General features: G+C 43.5%; 1 pseudogene; it reads right to left on the reverse strand.

The window, feature by feature from the left end:
* Positions 1–685: 685 nt before the first annotated feature.
* LOC113013776 (uncharacterized) lies at positions 686–11,025 on the reverse strand (annotated as a pseudogene).
* Positions 11,026–19,920: the final 8,895 nt, after the last annotated feature.

Consider the following 19,920-nt stretch of genomic DNA (forward strand, 5'->3'; position numbering starts at 1 on the left):
TTTCCGCTTCATTCCGCACGCAAGCCTTGTGCTTTGTACTGAGAAGAGGGGGGGAGGGGCGGTAGTTACACTAGCAGTAGCACAGGAACAGAGACGGAGGGAAAGAGGGAGAAAGAAAGCCAGGGACAACAACGTCACATTAGAAAGGTATAGTAATCATCCACAACTATTTTCAGTTGCAGATGATAAAGGATTCAGAAAGTTTATTCATGCAGGCCCATATGACAGCGAATGTGCATCTTCTTTTTGTTTTCATATTTTTTCATATTTATATTTAATTGTGTTGTGGTTTGCAGTGTTTTGTGTTGTTCCACTTTAAATTTGTTTAAAAGGAAAAAGCTGAAAATGTAAATAGTTAAAAGTTGAAATGTGAATAGTTGGTTTTTGTATTATATGATTTATTTATTACATTTTATGTGGAGTGAATAAATAAAAGTATATTTACGGTGGCCCCTAGAGACAAAGTGTAACACACCCAAAGAAAGATTCTAGGTCTGACCAACTGTCTCAGTCGTGGGCAAAAAGATGACAGTCAATAAAATTCTAAAAGATAATTTATTGAAAAAAAATCAAGAGATAAAAGATAAAACAGTCCAGTGTCCCATTTATGAATCAAATAAAAACACACAGTCCCAAGGCCTATGCCACACTGCCAGTTGCACTCCACGTGTTGCCTTTAACAGGGTTAGAAGTTGTCCTCTGAGACCCACCACCCAGCAAGCACATAGCCAGTGGTCACTCCAGCCTCTGCAACTCTGCTGCCTTTAGGCTGTGGCATATACACTCAACAAAAATATAAACGCAACACCTTTGTTACTGCTCCCATTCCCCATGGGATGGACGTAGAGACCTAAAATTCATTCCAGATACACAATATAACCATCCCTCCCAAACAGTGGTCACAAATCAGTCCAAATGTGTGGTAGTGGGCACATCTGCTATATTGAGATAATCCATCCCACCTTACAGGTGTGCCACATCAGGATGCTGATCTGACATCATGAGTAGTGCACAGGTGTACCTCAGACTGCCCACAACAAAAGGCCACCCTGGAATGTGCAGTTTTCTGCGCTATTGGGGGTCTGGGGACCCAGAACCGGTCAGTATCTGGTGTGACCACCATTTGCCTCATGCAGTGCAACACATCGTCACATGGAGTCTATCAGATTGTCAATTGTGGCCTGTGGAATGTTGGTCCACTCCACTTCAATGGCTGTGCGAGGTTGTTGGATATTCGTGGGAACTGGTACACGCTGTCGTATACGCCGGTCAAGCACATCCCGAACATGCTCAATGGGTGACATGTCCGGTGAGTATGCTGGCCATGCAAGAACTGGGACATTCTCAGCTGCCATCTGCCCTGAACAATGTGAACCATGATTCATCCGTGAAGCGCACACCTCTCCAACGTGCCAGACGCCATCGAATGTGAGCATTTGCCCACACAAGTCTGTTACGGCGACGAGCTGGAGTCAGGTCAAGACCCCGATGAGGACGACGGGCATGCAGTTGAGCGTCCCTGAGACGGTTTCTGACAGTTTGTGCAGAAATTGTTTGGTTGTGCAAACCAATTGTTCCAGCAGCTGTCTGGGTGGCTGGTCTCAGACGATCTTGGAGGTGAACCTGCTGGATGTGGAGGTCCTGGGCTGGTGTGGTTACACGAGGTCTGCGGTTGTGAGGCCGGATGGATGTGCTGCCATATTCTCTGAAACGCCTGTGGAGACGGCTTATGGTTGAGAAATGAAAATTCAATGCACGGGCGACAGATCTGGTTGACATTCCTGCTGTCAGCATGCCAATTGCACGCTCCCTCATTGCTTGTGGCATCTGTGGCATTTTGCTGTGAGACAAAACTGCACATTCCAGGGTGGCCTTTTGTTGTGGGCAGTCTGAGGTACACCTGTGCACTACTCATGATGTCAGATCAGCATCCTGATGTGGCACACCTGTGAGGTGGGATGGATTATCTCAATATAGCAGATGTGCCCACTACCACACATTTGGACTGATTTGTGACCACTCCCAACCCAGTGCAACTTCACACAATAATATGGAGCTGAATTAACACAGGCACATTAGTCTACCATGTTACACAAAGCACGTACAAACCCCGAAGCATGTACAAACTCCAAAACACGTAAAAACTCCAAAACACGTTCCTTCCTTTCTTAAAGATGATAGTAGCTCCATTCGCAGTGGCTGCTCTCACAGAGAAGATATTCTGTGGAAATGAGGGAATGTATAGAGCGTCTTTCAGTGTTGTTTTACACTGTCTCCCTCTGCTTTCAATCAAGCACACCTCTGCATCTCCTCCGCCTTCAGCCACTCCTTACCTGGGTGCCATCAGCTAATTCCACACAGTGTGTTCCCGGCTGGAAGTCGTCATTAAATTTCTTGAACGCTGTTTTATCATTCAGGATGTGTGATGTTGCACCAGTATCCACCATCAGGCCTTTGGTCCTGATGTCCTGTCGCTGTTTAGGTTCAGCGTAGTCATCGCTCATCCGGAAGACATAGGTGTCGTCGCTCTCTGCGTTGCCGCCCTCCTCCGAGGCTGTGCGTGCTTCATCATTCCGTTGTCTTCTCCTGCAAGTTGACTCTCGATGGGTGTTGCTTCTACAGTGACTGCACCACTGTTTGTAGCGGCATGCTCCGGCCTCGTGTCCCCGCTGGCCACACTTAAAACAGACTATGTCTGACATGTCTCGCCTGTGGTCACTAGCAGCTGCTGCAGGTCCGGCGCTAGGTTGCACTCTCGCCTTCATGATGTTATCCTCTTGTTCCACTAAGCGCATTTTCTCAGTGTCCTCATAACTGCGGAGTTTTGTTTTAAATTCCGCAAACTTGATTTCTGATTCACTTTGCGTTATATGAACACAAAAAGGTTTAAATGCTTCTGACCTTTTAACACCATTGCTACAAGCAGACCATCACAAAGTGTCTCTCCAGCATTTCTCAGGGCTGTAATAAATGTCTCTGCGTGTATGATGTACTCTGTGATGCCCTCGCTGCTTGCTTTCTGATAAAGGCTGATAATTCTTGGTTTACCTTTTCCCGCATAATAGTCTCTTAATATTTTCAGTGCCTCACATCCATCGTCGGCAGCTTCTCTCATCACGAGCGACAAACTCTTATAATCCAGGAACTGTATTAACTCTGCATAGGCCTGGGCATTCTTATCTTCATCGTCCTCATCTTTGTCATCTCTTTTCAATATTGTGTCTTTTAGACCTTGTAATCTAAGATGTCCCAAAATTTTTGTCTCCCACAGTTCATAATTCTTCAAAAACCAACCTTGCCCATTGGCCACTGGTTCACCGGCACGCTTACTCATGGTGCTAACTTAGCATGCTAGTCCTCACTGAACACGCTGTACTTTGCGACTTTTCTGGTGGTAAACTTTCCCCTGGCATAGCTTCAATATTTTCCTGGGCCCATAACCTGTTAGCAGAGACGGGTCTTCCAGCAGAATCTGCGTGAATATTGAAGATACTTATTATCTAGACGGAGGAATAATCACACGTGGGGCATCGGCTTTTACCGGAACATTCACACCAAAGTGACTTTGTTTATTGAACTCTTGCGTATACTCCGCAGCATAACAGGAAGCATCCTTTCAAAATAAAATCACAACAGATGACAATGAGGCATACCTAATAACTAGCTCAACAGTAGGGCAACTTTTAGACCATCTAAATCTTATGATTTAATAAAGAAATTTGCAGACTTGCACAGAGATTGTAAAATTATGATGACTGATTTGGAGATGAAGACAACAGACGACGAGGACGGGGAGGAACAGGGGTTTAAATGCACCAAGGAGACAGTCAGAGAGAACTCGAGACAACTGGAGACAATTAAGGATGCAGGGACTGACAGAGACAGGGAAGAAGTCTCATCATGACGAGTAAAGTTTATATTGCCTGGCTGGGCAGTTCTCTGGGTTTACAGCTTGGTTAGCCTGATCAAGTCTGTGAGCAGCAGGGTGCTGAATCCACTGGCAAATGTTGATGTACTCAAAGAGCCAATAGAGGGATACATCAGATCCAAACCATCCCTTGGTTACATTTTTGAGTTGAAAGCAGCTGAGTTGCACCTTGTGCCTGAGGATGAAAAAAATGTCAGAAAGCGGTGTGTACAAACTCCATATGTAGGATATATGGAAAAGAAATAGAAAAAACTTATAAAAGACTTGCATAAGATTTGGCTTACTTCATATAGTGAATCATATAAGGCTTATATGATTTACTCATGAAAGTGGCCACTTTCTCATTACTTTCATATATTGTTATAGTAAGTATCCAAAACATACAAGTTTCATTTATATAATTTTTCAAGGGATCTTATATCTGTTTTCACTCTTGTATGCTTTTCATACAAGTTTCACAAGACAGATACAAACTTTATAAGATTTATATATATATCTTTTCCATATAGGCATATCCCTCACTAGTTGAGAGTGAGACTGCTGGAAACATTGGAGCATTGTAGTACATGTCAGTTTTCAATATGGAGGAAACTCTAAAGCACAACAAGAGCCTTGGAGAAATAGAAAAAATTGCTAACCTCCTTGGCTTCTCCCATGAAGCGATAGATAAGATTGTCCACCAATGGCGTACTATCCATCTTAGTAAAAGGAATGAGACAAAAAACACAATGGACTTCTGGAGTGAGATTTGGAAGTACAGGGATGCAGCTGATATCAACCCATTTCAAGAACTTGCCATGGCTGATGTGTCTGTATTGTCCTTGCCACACTCAAATGCTGAAGTTGAGAGAGTATTCAGCCAGATGAGTGTGGTAAAAAGCAAACAAAAAACACCAGCTGCCTGATAATGTTTTGCAACTTTTTGGCACATCAGCTGCTTACTCATTTAAGTCAAGTGCTGAGAATCTTGACGAAAATGAGGATGACCCACTCTTTCTGTGAGCCAGCACATCCTGTGTGTGTGGAGGGATGTCTGAAAAAAACAAAACAAAACAATCAGCCTGAATTAGGACCAGATTAATTAGCATCCTTTTCTTTCACATTGACACTGCTTATTTCTACTGTCTGTTTTTGGTCCATTTAGATTGCTAATGTAGTTTGTTAACAAAATTGTGGTTAAAAATGTTCTTCTTTTACCCTTAGTCTTGTGCGGTTTAAAACTACTTAAAAAGCCCCCCCCCCCCAAAAAAAAAACAAAAAACTCCGGCAGAGTGCCTATTTCGGGTCACTTTTGCTGGTCCCAAGCCTAGATAACGGAGGAGGGTTGGAATTAAAATAAATGTAACTTGTAGTTCTAAATATATTCTAAATGCATTTAGGGTGTTTTTACTCACTTTATGTCTTTTCCACGATATTATTTCTCTCTTCTACAGCGTAGTTTACAAGCATGACCAATTATGCAAATTAGGCGATGGCGTCACTTAGCGACTTCTAGTGACTTCTAGAACAGCCTATAGTGATTTTCCTTACTGAGGAGTTGGCAACACTGCCCCAGTGCAAGATGTACATCATGTATTTGGAGCTACTACCTGCTTTTATACCTCTCGAGCACTTTTGTCCTGTTCTGGTCCAGCATGTCCTGGTCAGCACCGGTGTTACAATAGTGGTTTCTTGCATAAACATGCAGGTGGGGACATGCTCCCATCCCCTGTTAAAGCTGCTGTTGTTATGATTCAGTGTTCATTCTCTGTCTTGCCTCTTGAGAGGTCAGCTCAGCTAAAGGTTTCCTTCCAGCTATGGTGGCAATGATCAAAATTGTGAGGGCTTAATTTACAAGGGGTGTGTGCCTATAAATGGCAAGTGTAGGTGTGTTTTCTCTTTCCAGTGCCCCTTTACAAATGGACTGCAGCAGCCCTGTGAAGTCCCTGTGTCCTGTGATGTGCTGCTTCATTAACCAGATTCAGGATGTGCATTTATCTGATAGACTGTTCGTCTGCTTTGCTGACAGCCAGGTATAAAGCTTTACATAAACAGATACACTGCCACTGGATTTTGGAGGCCATTTTCCTAGCATAAAGTACCAAAGGTCTCTCCTTGCCTCAGTGTGTGAGACCACATACCACCAGGGAATGGCAGCCTTATGGGTTCCAGGGTTTATATGAGTGATATCATTACAAACCCAGACGGTTCATACGAGAAGTTGATCCAAAAGCAGACTTTTTGATCAGGCTTTATTTACACACCAAAACAAGGATTATCTGTACACACACACACACACACACACACACACACACACACACACACACACACACACACACACACACACACACACACACACACACACACACACACACACACACAGTGGCAGGGAGGTGGTTAAGAGGTGACCACATGTCTTCCTGAATGTCAGCGAAACCAATAGGCTCTTTTTGGTGTTGAAAAAATGTGGCAGAAGAAGCAAATGATGTGGATAGAGAAGTATATACAGGAAAAACAGGGTTGGTCTGATTTAGGTGATGACCAGTGAGTGGAGAGGAGGGCTGCTGAGACTGCTCAGAAGTGAGGAGGGGGTCAAGCTGTTCCACCACTGACAGCAGTGCTTCATCAGTGTTACTGACAAAAGTGGCCTCTTTCTGGAGCTGAACGGGTGCAGCAGAGGAGACCAGTGATGCAGATGGGGAGAAATCCATACGAGAAGCTGGGAGGACTTGACAACACAGTTTCATCAACTGTTGTCTGTGTGTTCTGCAGCTGCACACACACGCTGACTGCTGATGAGGCAGGTTGGTAACAGCTGGCTGTCTCTGTGACTGCTCAAACAGCTGGCGTCTCCTTCGCAACTGAATAGGAAGAAGATGACTCTGTTTGAGCTGGCGTCACACAAAGTCTCTTGGCCTGTTTAGCTTCCTGTTTAGGTTCAGATGCTGCACAAACAAACACAAACAAAAACACAGTAAGTCTTCTTTTGTTAACAGATTTCCATCTTCTTTTCATCACATTTTCCATTTCAAAAAAGTTGTAATTCCCAGAAATCTCCTCTCACCTGTGCTCGAGGTGCGATTTTGCGTTCTCTTCCTCTTTTTGCTTTAAAAACAAAAAATATGAGAATTTTCATCAGTTGATCCAAACTCTGTGCACTGGTTGTTTCATAATTCAGTGCAGTGATGGGCACATGTATGGACTGCATGTTGGCACTTTGGACATATGTAGTTTTCTTTGGTGGACCAGTCTGGATGCTCTGTGGCGTGACGGCATCTCTCGGTTTCAGCCTGATCAAAATATTTTGCTTGTTGTTCTTTTGAGAGAGACCCCCACTGAAGACAGACAATCATGAGAACACACTGCCAGCATCGATAAATACTCAGCTACACTGTTACTACACATAACTACAGAACAGCTGGCACACACTTCAGGAAGGTGAACGCAAGCAAAGCTACTGGTCCGGACGGGATTCCCGGCCGCGTCCTCAAGTCATGCGCGGCTCAGCTGGCTGGAGTGTTCACGCACATCTTCAACCTTTCCCTCTCTCTGTCTGTAGTCCCAGCCTGCTTCAAAATAGCCACCATCGTCCCTGTACCCAAATCCTCCACCATCTCCTCATTGAACGACCGGCGACCTGTAGCCCTGACCCCCATCGTAAGCAAATGCTTCGAGAAGCTGGTCAGGGACTTCATCTGCTCTGCACTACCCGACTCACTGGACCCTCTACAGTTCGCATACCGCCACAACAGGTCCACTGATGATGCCATAGCCCTGACACTACATACTGCCCTGTCACACCTGGAGAAGAGAGACACGTATGTGAGAATGCTGTTTGTAGATTACAGCTCAGCATTCAATACCATCGTTCCCTCGAAGCTGGACAGGAAACTGCAGGATCTAGGACTGAGCAGCTCCCTCTTCAGCTGGATCCTTAGCTTCCTGTCTGACAGACGCCAAGTGGTCAGACTGGGCAGCATCACCTCATCCCCCATCACACTGAACACTGGTGCTCCACAGGGGTGTGTACTGAGCCCTCTCCTGTACTCACTCTACACCTACGACTGCACAGCCACTAACAACTCCAACATCATTGTGAAGTTTGCGGACGACACTACAGTGGTGGGTCTTATCACCAATGGTGATGAGACGGCTTACAGGGAGGAGGTCAGCGCCCTGACCCACTGGTGTCAAGACAACCATCTCACCCTCAACGTCGCAAAGACAAAGGAGTTGATAGTGGACTTTCGGAGGTGCAGAGAAGTACACACCCCCATCACCATCAACGGCGCTGCTGTGGAGAGAGTGAGCAGCTTCCGGTTCCTTGGTGTACATCTGGCTGAGGATCTTACGTGGTCAGTACACACAAACAAAACAGTGAAGAAGGCGCAGCAGCGCCTCTTCTTTCTCAGGAGACTGAAAAGATTCGGCATGAGCCCCCGCATCCTCAGGACCTTCTATCACTGTGCCATTGAGAGCATCCTCACTGGATGCATCACCACCTGGTATGGCAACAGCACCGCCTACAACTGCAAAGCTCTCCAGCGAGTAGTGTGGTGCTCTGAACGGATAATTGGAGGTGAGCTTCCCTCCCTCCAAGACATCTACAGGAAGCGGTGCCTGAGGAAAGCGGGGAGGATCATCAAGGACTCCAGTCACCCCAGCCATAAACTGTTCAGACTGCTTCCATCAGGAAGGAGGTTCTGCAGCATCCGGTCCCGTACCAGCAGACTGAGAGACAGCTTCTTCCACCAGGCCATCAGACTGCTGAACACGTCATAGACACCTCAGCTTCACTACTGGAACTTTAACATTATGCACTCCATACTGTACAGTAATGCCACTGTTTTGCACATGTCTCAACTCTATTGACTCTATTTAATTTGTAAAATATGTGTATACACACACACACACACACACACACACACACACACACACACACACACACACACACACACACACACACACACACGTAGAAAAATATTTAGTATACACATCCAGAAATGCATATACTATTATATATTGTACATATATTTATTAGTTTCAGATGTAGCCATTCTTGTATTTTGCTTGTTTACATTATTGTATTTTGCACAACTCTGTTGCTTGTGAAGCTCGCACACAAGAATTTCACTCACATGTGCTGTACCAATGTACCTGCACATGTGATGTGACAATAAAAGTGATTTGATTTGATTTGACATGCACAAATATGAGCATAAAACATTAACAGATGCATAAATATATGCAGAGTTACACACTTACCCTCTCTCCCACAACTGCATTTATGGCTGCACTGCCAGTTATGTTCAGTTCCGCCGTCACCTTTGGCCTCTGCTCCTTCAGGTAAAGCATGAAGGCGTTTGGTGGTTTCTTTATATACAGCCGTTTCTCATCCTGTTGGGCTTCACATTTCCTTTTTCTACAGGAATAAAACACAGAGTCAGAGCACATGCTAGCTTTATGTACAGCTGTGAGCAAACTAGTTTAAAAACATGAGTAAAGCTGTGAAGCTGAATGTAAGGAGGCACCATTAAAGGAAGCTGATTACAATAATTCGCACAAACATCTGCAGATCAAAGACAGACAGATACCTGCAGATCACTGACACAAAGCACCACAGAAACTTACTTTGGAGTGGAGGTGTTGGATGGGGGAGCAGGAGGGACAAAATCCCAGACTGGAACACCATGCCTACACAGATGCAGAGACGGATACGAGATAACAGAGTTTATGAAGATACAGACGTTCAGCAGCTGTTCACTGGTGTGTTCAGTGGAAGAAGTGATCAGTAGGAGGAGAAGACGTGCATAAAACTACATTCATACATAGCTGGACTTTGATCTCCTGCGTTATTCTTTGGAATTATGTTTCACTGGCAGTGACTAAGTCTACTGTTCAGCATTTTAGAGTCAACTTCCAGGCTGGACTACTGCAATTCATTATTATCAGGATGTCCAAAAAACTTGCTGAAAAGCCTTCAGATAATCCAAAATGCTGCAGCAAGAGTCCTGACAGGGACTAGAAAGAGAGAGCATATTTCTCCTGTTTTGGCTTCCCTTCATTGTCTTCCTGTTAAATCCAGAATTGAATTCAAAATCCTGCTCCTCACAGACAAGGTCTTAAATAATCAGGCCCCATCTTATCTTAATGACCTTGTAGTACCATATCACCCTATTAGAGCACTTCGCTCTCGCTCTGCAGGCCTACTTGTTGTTCCTAGAGTATTTAAATGTAGGATGGGAGGGAGAGCCTTCAGTTTTCAGGCCCCTCTTCTGTGGAACCAACTTCCAGTATGGATTCGGGAGACAGACACTATCTCTACTTTTAAGATTAGGCTTAAAACTTCCCTTTTTGCTAAAGCATATAGTTAGGGCTGGACCAGGTGACCCTGAATCCTCCCTTAGTTATGCTGCAATAGATGTAGGCTGCCGGGGATTCCCATGATGCACTGAGTTTTTTCTTTCCAGTCACCTTTCTCGCTCACTATGTATTAATAGACCTCTCTGCATCAAATCATATCTGTTATTAACCTCTGTCTCTCTTCCACAGCATGTCTCTTATCCTGTCTTCCTTCTCTCACCCCAACCGGTCGCAGCAGATGGCCGCCCTTCCCTGAGCCTGGTTCTGCCGGAGGTTTCTTCCTGTTAAAAGGGAGTTTTTTCTTCCCACTGTCGCCAAAGTGCTTGCTCATAGGGGGTCATATGATTGTTGGGTTTTTCTCTGTATCTATGAAGCACCTTGAGGCGACTTTTGTTGTGATTTGGCGCTATATAAATAAAATTGAATTGAAATAAAACTTTTTCTTTCATGTGGACTGAAGGATGCAACAGTTTTAAGCATCTTTATCAATAAAACTCTAATGAGACCTGTCACTACCTCTGGGTGTCTCAGCTGTCCCTGGCTATCTGTCCCTGGCTGACTGTAGAGGTGAGCTGGCGCTGAGACCATGAGTGGAACCAGCTGCTGAGTCACAGGAGGAGCTGGTTCTGGGGGAATGAGGCTAACAGATTCTCCAGTCTGAGGATCTGATGCTGGCTGGGGGGGGGGGGCAGGTCCCAGTGGGGAAAGGAGAGGCAGAGGGTTGGATGTTTGCCCCAGAATGCCAACTGCCGCATCTTCAGGAGTGGAAGGCGCTTCTTTTGACTGCATTGTTTCCAAAAGATAATTGTTTTCTTCCCTGATCCATTTTAGAGACAGACGGGTTGAGGTGGTTGCTCAGAAGAATGGAAAACTGTGTCTGTCTAAGATCCTGTGGCACAAACAATTATAAAAGGTTTTGCTCTCTTTAGACTGCGTTCTTACATCTCATATAATACAGAACTAAACTAAGGACAAGTATTATCTGGGAACAAGGTGTGAGTTAACAGTTAAAATCAGAGTCAATGTCATATTAAAATATGCTATTTACTGATGATAAGATATTTAAAAGTGTTATATTTGTACTAATTCAAACCAAACAGAGAAATACAAAAAGCTAACAAACTAATTAATACCCTGTTAACTCCATGACTTCACTGCATTTATATAACAGCAATTGTATATATATTCAAGAATCTGAAATTTAATAACACTAACAAGGTACATGAGCACTTAGAATTTGATGATTAAATAACATTAAATTTTGTTTACTTTTAATTTTGCATCAGCTTAGCCAGTTACAACATTAAAATAATGACTTTTGTGATTTAAAACCTGATTAGCTGACATGTACTGCAGAGGGAAATATGTTTTTTTAAGCTATAGTTACAAGTTGCTCTGCAGATCCAAGGTTTTTGTTTGGGAATTAAGATTCAAATTAAGATTCAAACTTCTTATCAAGTGTGAAATGCACTTCACACACGTACACACACGTACAGTTCTTTGTCGCCAGATGCCACGTTTATTTTTAGTTTTCATTTGTTATGACAGTCCACAGTCTGATAGCTCCGGTCTCAGCTGATTCCCAGCTTCCTCTCCACTCCTCTCCCGTCTCACTAAAAAAGGGGAAGGAAACCGTCATCAGTCCAAACGCCATCAGCTGTTCTCACCTGCGTCTCCAGCACCGCCCCGTTGAGCTCACTGCACCACTCCTCCCCTGCAGCCGCGCCCGGGACCACACCTCCGCAACATCAAGTTTCACAAGTTTTAACACAATATGATGCATTGAGATGAAATCACCCCAAAGTTTGATTAAAATGTAACAAGAATGTGCTGTATGAAAGAAGTTACTGCCTATAGGTTTATTTAAATACTGCAGACATATTTTAAAGTACATTTTTAGATTAGATTAGATTAGATAGAACTTTATTAATCCCTCGGGTGGGTTCCTCTGGGATGTGTCCTTGATGCAATTTGATAATATCAAAAACCTGCAAGACACCGGCCCATGATATACTATAGCTGTGGAACAGCTATACACTGTGTAGCAGCCTTGTGTTTAAATAGTTGCCCTGTGAAGTTATTCTCTAAGCTAAATTGTACACAAGTACAGGATGTCATTTTAGAGTTGTTTTTTTTTACATTTAAGCTAAAATAAAAGGAATAAAAATACAAAATTTAGTATTGAGAAAAGTAAAGTGGGAAATGACTTGAAAATAAAATGAATCTGTACACGCTACCATTGAAAGCCAGCAAGGAAGAACAGAGTTTTGGTTTTGGTTAGATCTGCTGTGGATTACCATTATTAATTTTCCTAAAATACATGTAGAGTTGAATACACATAACAGCTTACAGTTGCAATATAAGCAGTTTATAATTAAAGTAACATACAAACCTGCACAAAATAAATCAATCTCAACATTAAACTCACCTTGTTTTTGTAGAGAAGGTGATCAGGCTTTTTCTTCATCTCCTGAGACCAGCTGCACTGCACCATCAGCATCTTGTATCTTCATCCTTTTTCACTCAGTGAAGTCTTTCCTTTTGTTGGCCATTCCTCTGCACCAAAAAACAAAAACAAAGTGTGTGATCACAGGTGAAATAAGGGATATTTTTCCAATGCAGGTTTAGAGTGTTTCATTTAGTGATAGCTGTTGATCTACTTTTCAAATAATCTCTAAGGATCTGAATTTTTAAGAAAGACTCTGCTTATTATTACTATAAAAGCTTGATATAAACATAACAGTTTATAATATCCCTATATAATACCACTGCACACAAGCACTGCGCTTATATGATACTTTAATCAAGATAATGTTATAATTTAATCACATTAGCTCAACGGGGTCACAAAAATTTCCCACATACTAGAAATGATCTGCTCAGCATTACAAAAATTACATTTTCAACAAAGATTGGAGTAAAAATGCAGTTACAGGAAAAACATGTCTGTCTACAAATATTACCTAAACATTTTTATGTGCTACAAAATGGACATAATGGGGTGATTAAAACAATAGCTGTCACTTTCTTTATTTCTTATATTATCTCCAGTCTTAGCAGAGGGCAGTGACACTATTGGTTTAACCCCAAACAGATAATTCTGTTCATCTGGACGTACCTTTTGTGGATGGATGTTTTTCCCACTTAAAAAGGTACGTCCAGATGAACAGAATCAAATTTTGATTGAGCATGCATTTAGAAACTATTGATTTACGAGTGCACACATTTCCGGTTATCACGTAGATTTCTGAATCTTAGGAGTGAATCGATTTACAGCAGGAACTGCACACTCAGCCATCAATATATGGCCATCAATATACCCTCACGGCCCCCCTCCTGGACCCCCTGCAGTTTGCATACAGAGCCAACAGGTCTGTAGATGACGCCATCAACATGGCCCTACACTTCATCCTGCAGCATCTGGACTCCCCAGGAACCTACGCCAGGATCCTGTTTGTGGACTTCAACTCTGCCTTCAATACCATCCTTCCAGACCATCTCCGAGACAAGCTTTCCCAGATGAATGTGCCTGATCCCATCTGCCGGTGGATCACTGACTTCCTGACGGACAGGAAGCAGCATGTGAGGCTGGGAAACAATGTCTCGGACTCCCGGACCATCAGCACCGGCTCCCCTCAGGGCTGTGTTCTTTCTCCCCTGCTCTTCTCCCTGTACACCAACTGCTGCACCTCCACCCACCAGTCTGTCAAGCTAATCAAGTTTGCAGCTGACACCACCGTTATTGGACTCATCTCGGACGGGAATGAGTCTGCCTACAGGAGGGAGGTTGAACGTTTGGTGTCCTGGTGCAGCCACAACAACCTGGTGCTGAATGTCCAGAAGACAGTGGAGATTATTGTGGACTTCAGGAAGCACACAGCCCCACTCCCCCCCATCATCCTGACTGACACCCCCATCACCTCTGTGGACTCATTCCGCTTCCTGGGTACCACCATCACCCAGGACCTGAAGTGGGAGCCCACCATCACCTCCGTCATTAAGAAAGCCCAGCAGAGGATGTACTTCCTGAGGCAGCTGAAGAAATTCAACCTGCCAACACGGACGATGATGCAGTTCTACACTGCAATCATCGAGTCCATCCTCACCTCCTCCATCACTGTGTGGTACGCTGGAGCCACTATCAGGGACAAACAGAGACTGCAGTGTGTTGTGCGCTCTGCTGAGAAGGTGATTGGCTGCAGACTCCCATCTCTGCAGGACCTGTACACCTCCAGGACACTGGGGCGTGCAGCTCGGATCTCAGCTGACCCTTCTCACCCTGGACACAGTCTGTTTGACCTGCTCCCCTCAGGCAGGAGGCTCCGGTCCATTTGCACCAGAACCTCTTGCCATAAGAATAGTTTCTTCCGCTCTGCTATTTAACACATGAACAATAACCGTATGACTGTTCCCACCACTAACACATGACCCTACACTGTGTTCACTGCATCATTCCATGTTTGGCACTGATCACCACCTGCACTCATGTATATATCATGTATATATCTATCTATCTATCTACTTAGCACTTTTAATTCTTATTCTCATTTTTATTTTCATGTCCATTTAAGCTTAATTTATAACAGTATTTATAACAGTATGTTTGCACTGAAGCACCGCAGCAATTTCCTAATGTTGTAAACCCGCTCAACATTTGGCAATAAAACCCTTTCTGATTCTGATTCTGATTCTGATTCTGATCAAGCGTTTTGGTAAAGTAGCACAAGTAGCGTAAAGTTTTGTAGGGTCCTGTTAAAAATCACACAAGCATCACAGCACATCTGGCATATTTAGTTCCATTTTATCCGGTACAACATTGAAATTATAAACTATAAATTCCAGTTATCCACTTATCAGTAATTTTTGAGTAAATGGATGTCACTGATAAATCAGTGGTGATTCACCTGCAAGTGTTTTTATAAACTGTATTTTGTTTTTGTAGAACTCACCAGCAGCTGTATTTGAATATCTCCTGTTCCACTTTTCCTAACCTGGAAGCAAAGGATGGCTTACTTCTGACTAGGACACAAACCTTGGTGCTTATCATAGACGTTACATCATCCGTGCAGCAAGACTGAGAGCAGTGACCACTGATTAAGATCATTCGGAAATGTGTCCCTTTCTGGCAGCTGTGGAAACTTCTAATAAGAAAGTTTGCATTCTTAGAACAATGCTGGGTCATGTGTGATGTGTCTTCATATGAGGTGTTACATTTTGACTTAATTCTGCCCAATTAAGTGTTTTGATCATTCATCAAATATGGCAACTTTGTTTTGTGCTGCAAGTTGAAACCCACTGTCCTCATGAGCACAGCATCTAGCAACTCACCTGAAAAAACTGATTGAATTCAAATGGACACAATGGTTTTCAGTGGGAGAGACGTTTCATCACTCATCTGTGACACTGGAGAAGTCACTTGGATGAGTGACAAAACAATTTTCCTTGGAAACATCCAGAGGAACTAAACTTTTGGGCATATCCTTGCCTGTAATTCATTCACCAAGAGATGTTTTTATGTATACATCTTTTTTGTAAGTTCTTGTTTCTCTTGGCTTAATTTCAGTCTTTGCAGCATATCACAGAAGAAAACCACTGTAAACTATATATATACACTCAACAAAAATATAAACGCAACACCTTTGTTACTGCTCCCATTCCCCATGGGATGGACGTAGAGACCTAAAATTCATTCCAGATACACAATATAACCATCCCTCCCAAACAGTGGTCACAAATCAGTCCAAATGTGTGGTAGTGGGCACATCTGCTATATTGAGATAATCCATCCCACCTCACAGGTGTGCCACATCAGGATGCTGATCTGACATCATGAGTAGTGCACAGGTGTACCTCAGACTGCCCACAACAAAAGGCCACCCTGGAATGTGCAGTTTTGTCTCACAGCAAAATGCCACAGATGCCACAAGCAATGAGGGAGCGTGCAATTGGCATGCTGACAGCAGGAATGTCAACCAGATCTGTCGCCCGTGCATTGAATGTTCATTTCTCAACCATAAGCCGTCTCCACAGGCGTTTCAGAGAATATGGCAGCACATCCAACCGGCCTCACAACCGCAGACCTCGTGTAACCACACCAGCCCAGGACCTCCACATCCAGCAGGTTCACCTCCAAGATCGTCTGAGACCAGCCACCCAGACAGCTGCTGGAACAATTGGTTTGCACAACCAAACAATTTCTACACAAACTGTCAGAAACCGTCTCAGGGACGCTCAACTGCATGCCCGTCGTCCTCATCGAGGTCTTGACCTGACTCCAGCTCGTCGCCGTAACAGACTTGTGTGGGCAAATGCTCACATTCGATGGTGTCTGGCACGTTGGAGAGGTGTGCGCTTCACGGATGAATCATGGTTCACATTGTTCAGGGCAGATGGCAGCTGAGAATGTCCCAGTTCTTGCATGGCCAGCATACTCACCGGACATGTCACCCATTGAGCATGTTCGGGATGTGCTTGACCGGCGTATACGACAGCGTGCACCAGTTCCCACGAATATCCAACAACCTCGCACAGCCATTGAAGTGGAGTGGACCAACATTCCACAGGCCACAATTGACAATTTGATAGACTCCATGCGACGATGTGTTGCACTGCATGAGGCAAATGGTGGTCACACCAGATACTGACCGGTTCTGGGTCCCCAGACCCCCAATAGCGCAGAAAACTGCACATTCCAGGGTGGCCTTTTGTTGTGGGCAGTCTGAGGTACACCTGTGCACTACTCATGATGTCAGATCAGCATCCTGATGTGGCACACCTGTAAGGTGGGATGGATTATCTCAATATAGCAGATGTGCCCACTACCACACATTTGGACTGATTTGTGACCACTGTTTGGGAGGGATGGTTATATTGTGTATCTGGAATGAATTTTAGGTCTCTACGTCCATCCCATGGGGAATGGGAGCAGTAACAAAGGTGTTGCGTTTATATTTTTGTTGAGTGTATATATATTACAGGGAGTGCAGAATTATTAGGCAAGTTGTATTTCTGAGGAATAATTTTATTATTGAACAACAACCATGTTCTCAATGAACCCAAAAAACTCATCAATATCAAAGCTGAATGTTTTTGGAAGTAGTTTTCAGTTTGTTTTTAGTTTTAGCTATTTTAGGGGGATATCTGTGTGTGCAGGTGACTATTACTGTGCATAATTATTAGGCAACTTAACAGCAGTGCAGCAGCAACCACAGCCTCCCACTGCTCAGAGAGGTGTACTGTTTTCCCTCCTTGTAAATCTCACATTTGATGATGGACCACAGGTTCTCAATGGGGTTCAGATCAGGTGAACAAGGAGGCCATGTCATTAGTTTTTCTTCTTTTATACCCTTTCTTGCCAGCCACGCTGTGGAGTACTTGGACGCGTGTGATGGAGCATTGTCCTGCATGAAAACTATGTTTTTCTTGAAGGATGCAGACTTCTTCCTGTACCACTGCTTGAAGAAGGTGTTTTCCAGAAACTGGCAGTAGGACTGGGAGTTGAGCTTAACTCCATCCTCAACCCAAAAAGGCCCCACAAGCTCATCTTTGATGATACCAGCCCAAACCAGTACTCCACCTCCACCTTGCTGGCGTCTGAGTCGGACTGGAGCTCTCTGCCCTTTACCAGTCCAGCCATGGGCCCATCCATCTGGCCCATCAAGACTCACTCTCATTTCATCAGTCCATAAAACCTTAGAAAAATCAGTCTTGAGATATTTCTTGGCCCAGTCTTGACGTTTCAGCTTGTGTGTCTTGTTCAGTGGTGGTCGTCTTTCAGCCTTTCTTACCTTGGCCATGTCTCTGAGTATTGCACACCTTGTGCTTTTGGGCACTCCAGTGATGTTGCAGCTCTGAAATATGGCCAAACTGGTGGCAAGTGGCATCTTGGCAGCTGCACGCTTGACTTTTCTCAGTTCATGGGCAGTTATTTTGCGCCTTGGTTTTTCCACACGCTTCTTGCGACCCTGTTGACTATTTTGAATGAAACGCTTGATTGTTCGATGATCATGCTTCAGAAGCTTTGCAGTTTTGAGACTGCTGCATCCCTCTGCAAGCTATCTCACTGTTTTTGACTTTTCTGAGCCTGTCAAGTCCTTCTTTTGACCCATTTTGCCAAAGGAAAGGACGTTGCCTAATAATTCTGCACACCTGATATAGGGTGTTGATGTCATTAGACCACACCCCTTCTCATTACAGGGATGCACATCACCTAATATGCTTAATTGGTAGTAGGCTTTCGAGCCTATACAGCTTGGAGTAAGACAACATGCATGAAGAGGATGATGTGGACAAAATATTCATTTGCCTAATAATTCTGCACTCCCTGTATTTCTATCTTTTATTAGATGTACATGTGGTTTGGTTATTTGCCTTTTGGTTGAAAGTACACTGAGAGAGGACTTTTTTTATTAGTGATCTTAATAGTAGGTTTTTTCATATTAATGTAATTTTTGCATCTAATTGAATACAATCTATTTGTGTATGATTGTCAGTCCAAAGAGGGAGAGAGGAAAGAGGGGAACGTGAGGAGAAAGTACAAGGTCAGGAAGAACCAGGTAAGAAAACAGACAGGGAACAGTGACAGGCACAACAGAAACTGTTAAGCTGACAAAGAAAAAAACACAAATTTTACTCTCACAATCTGGAAGTTGTGTTCTCCCTATATTAAAGTTCCTATACAGAATCTGCAAAACAAACTGGGTTGAATTTTTTTTTGACCCTCTTTAACAACATTCCAACATAACATTATCATTGATTGGGGAGATTAAAATTAATGATATATTTTTATGTGGTTCAGCCACAACTCTACTAAAACCTCAGCCAATAATAGATAGGCCAACTTTTAGACCGTCAAAATCTTATGATTTAATAAAGAAATTTGCAGACTTGCACAGAGATGGTAAAATTATGATGACTGATTTGGAGATGAAGACAACAGATGACGAGGACGGGGAGGAACAGGGGTTTAAATGCACCAAGGAGACAGTCAGAGAGAACTCGGGACAACTGGAGACAATTAAGGATGCAGGGACTGACAGAGACAGGGAAGAAGTCTCATTGTGACAAGTAGTTTATGTTGCCTGGCTGGGCAGCTCTCTGGGTGCTCAGTACCCCCAAAGCTCTGATCCTAGAATTGCCTCTGTTAAAAGCTAACATTATACCAGCTAATGTTTTCCTCTGATTAAAGGCTGGTTACATTTTCACATTTTTTAAGAGTTTATTTTCTAAGAGCCAAACAATGTTAGATCCACTTCAAGGAAAGTTTAACTAATGCCAGCTAAGAGCAGCTAACAGCATCAAAAACAGCAACACTTACCAAGTGAAAAGTTCAGGGTATCCTCAACAACTCATCTCATTATCAATGTGATCAGACAGAAGTGAGCTTCACTGACTCCTTGTATTGGACTCCTTTCACAAAGTTTTGCAGCCTCCTTCATAGTAGTAGATGTGAAAACATATTGACAGCTGAGGTGAGCTGCGAACTGATAGCCTAAACTTACTGCCATAAATTACAGCCAAAGTTGGTTGTCCTACAGTGGCCAAGTAACTAGGATTATGCAATTGAATTAGGAGGGGTATAAAACATAATTCAGTTGATTGCAGTTGACTGATATCTAACGATGAGATTTTACACACTGTACCTTTCAGTT

This window comes from Astatotilapia calliptera, chromosome 20 (assembly GCF_900246225.1).
Source record: "Astatotilapia calliptera chromosome 20, fAstCal1.2, whole genome shotgun sequence".
Lineage (NCBI taxonomy): Eukaryota > Metazoa > Chordata > Actinopteri > Cichliformes > Cichlidae > Astatotilapia > Astatotilapia calliptera.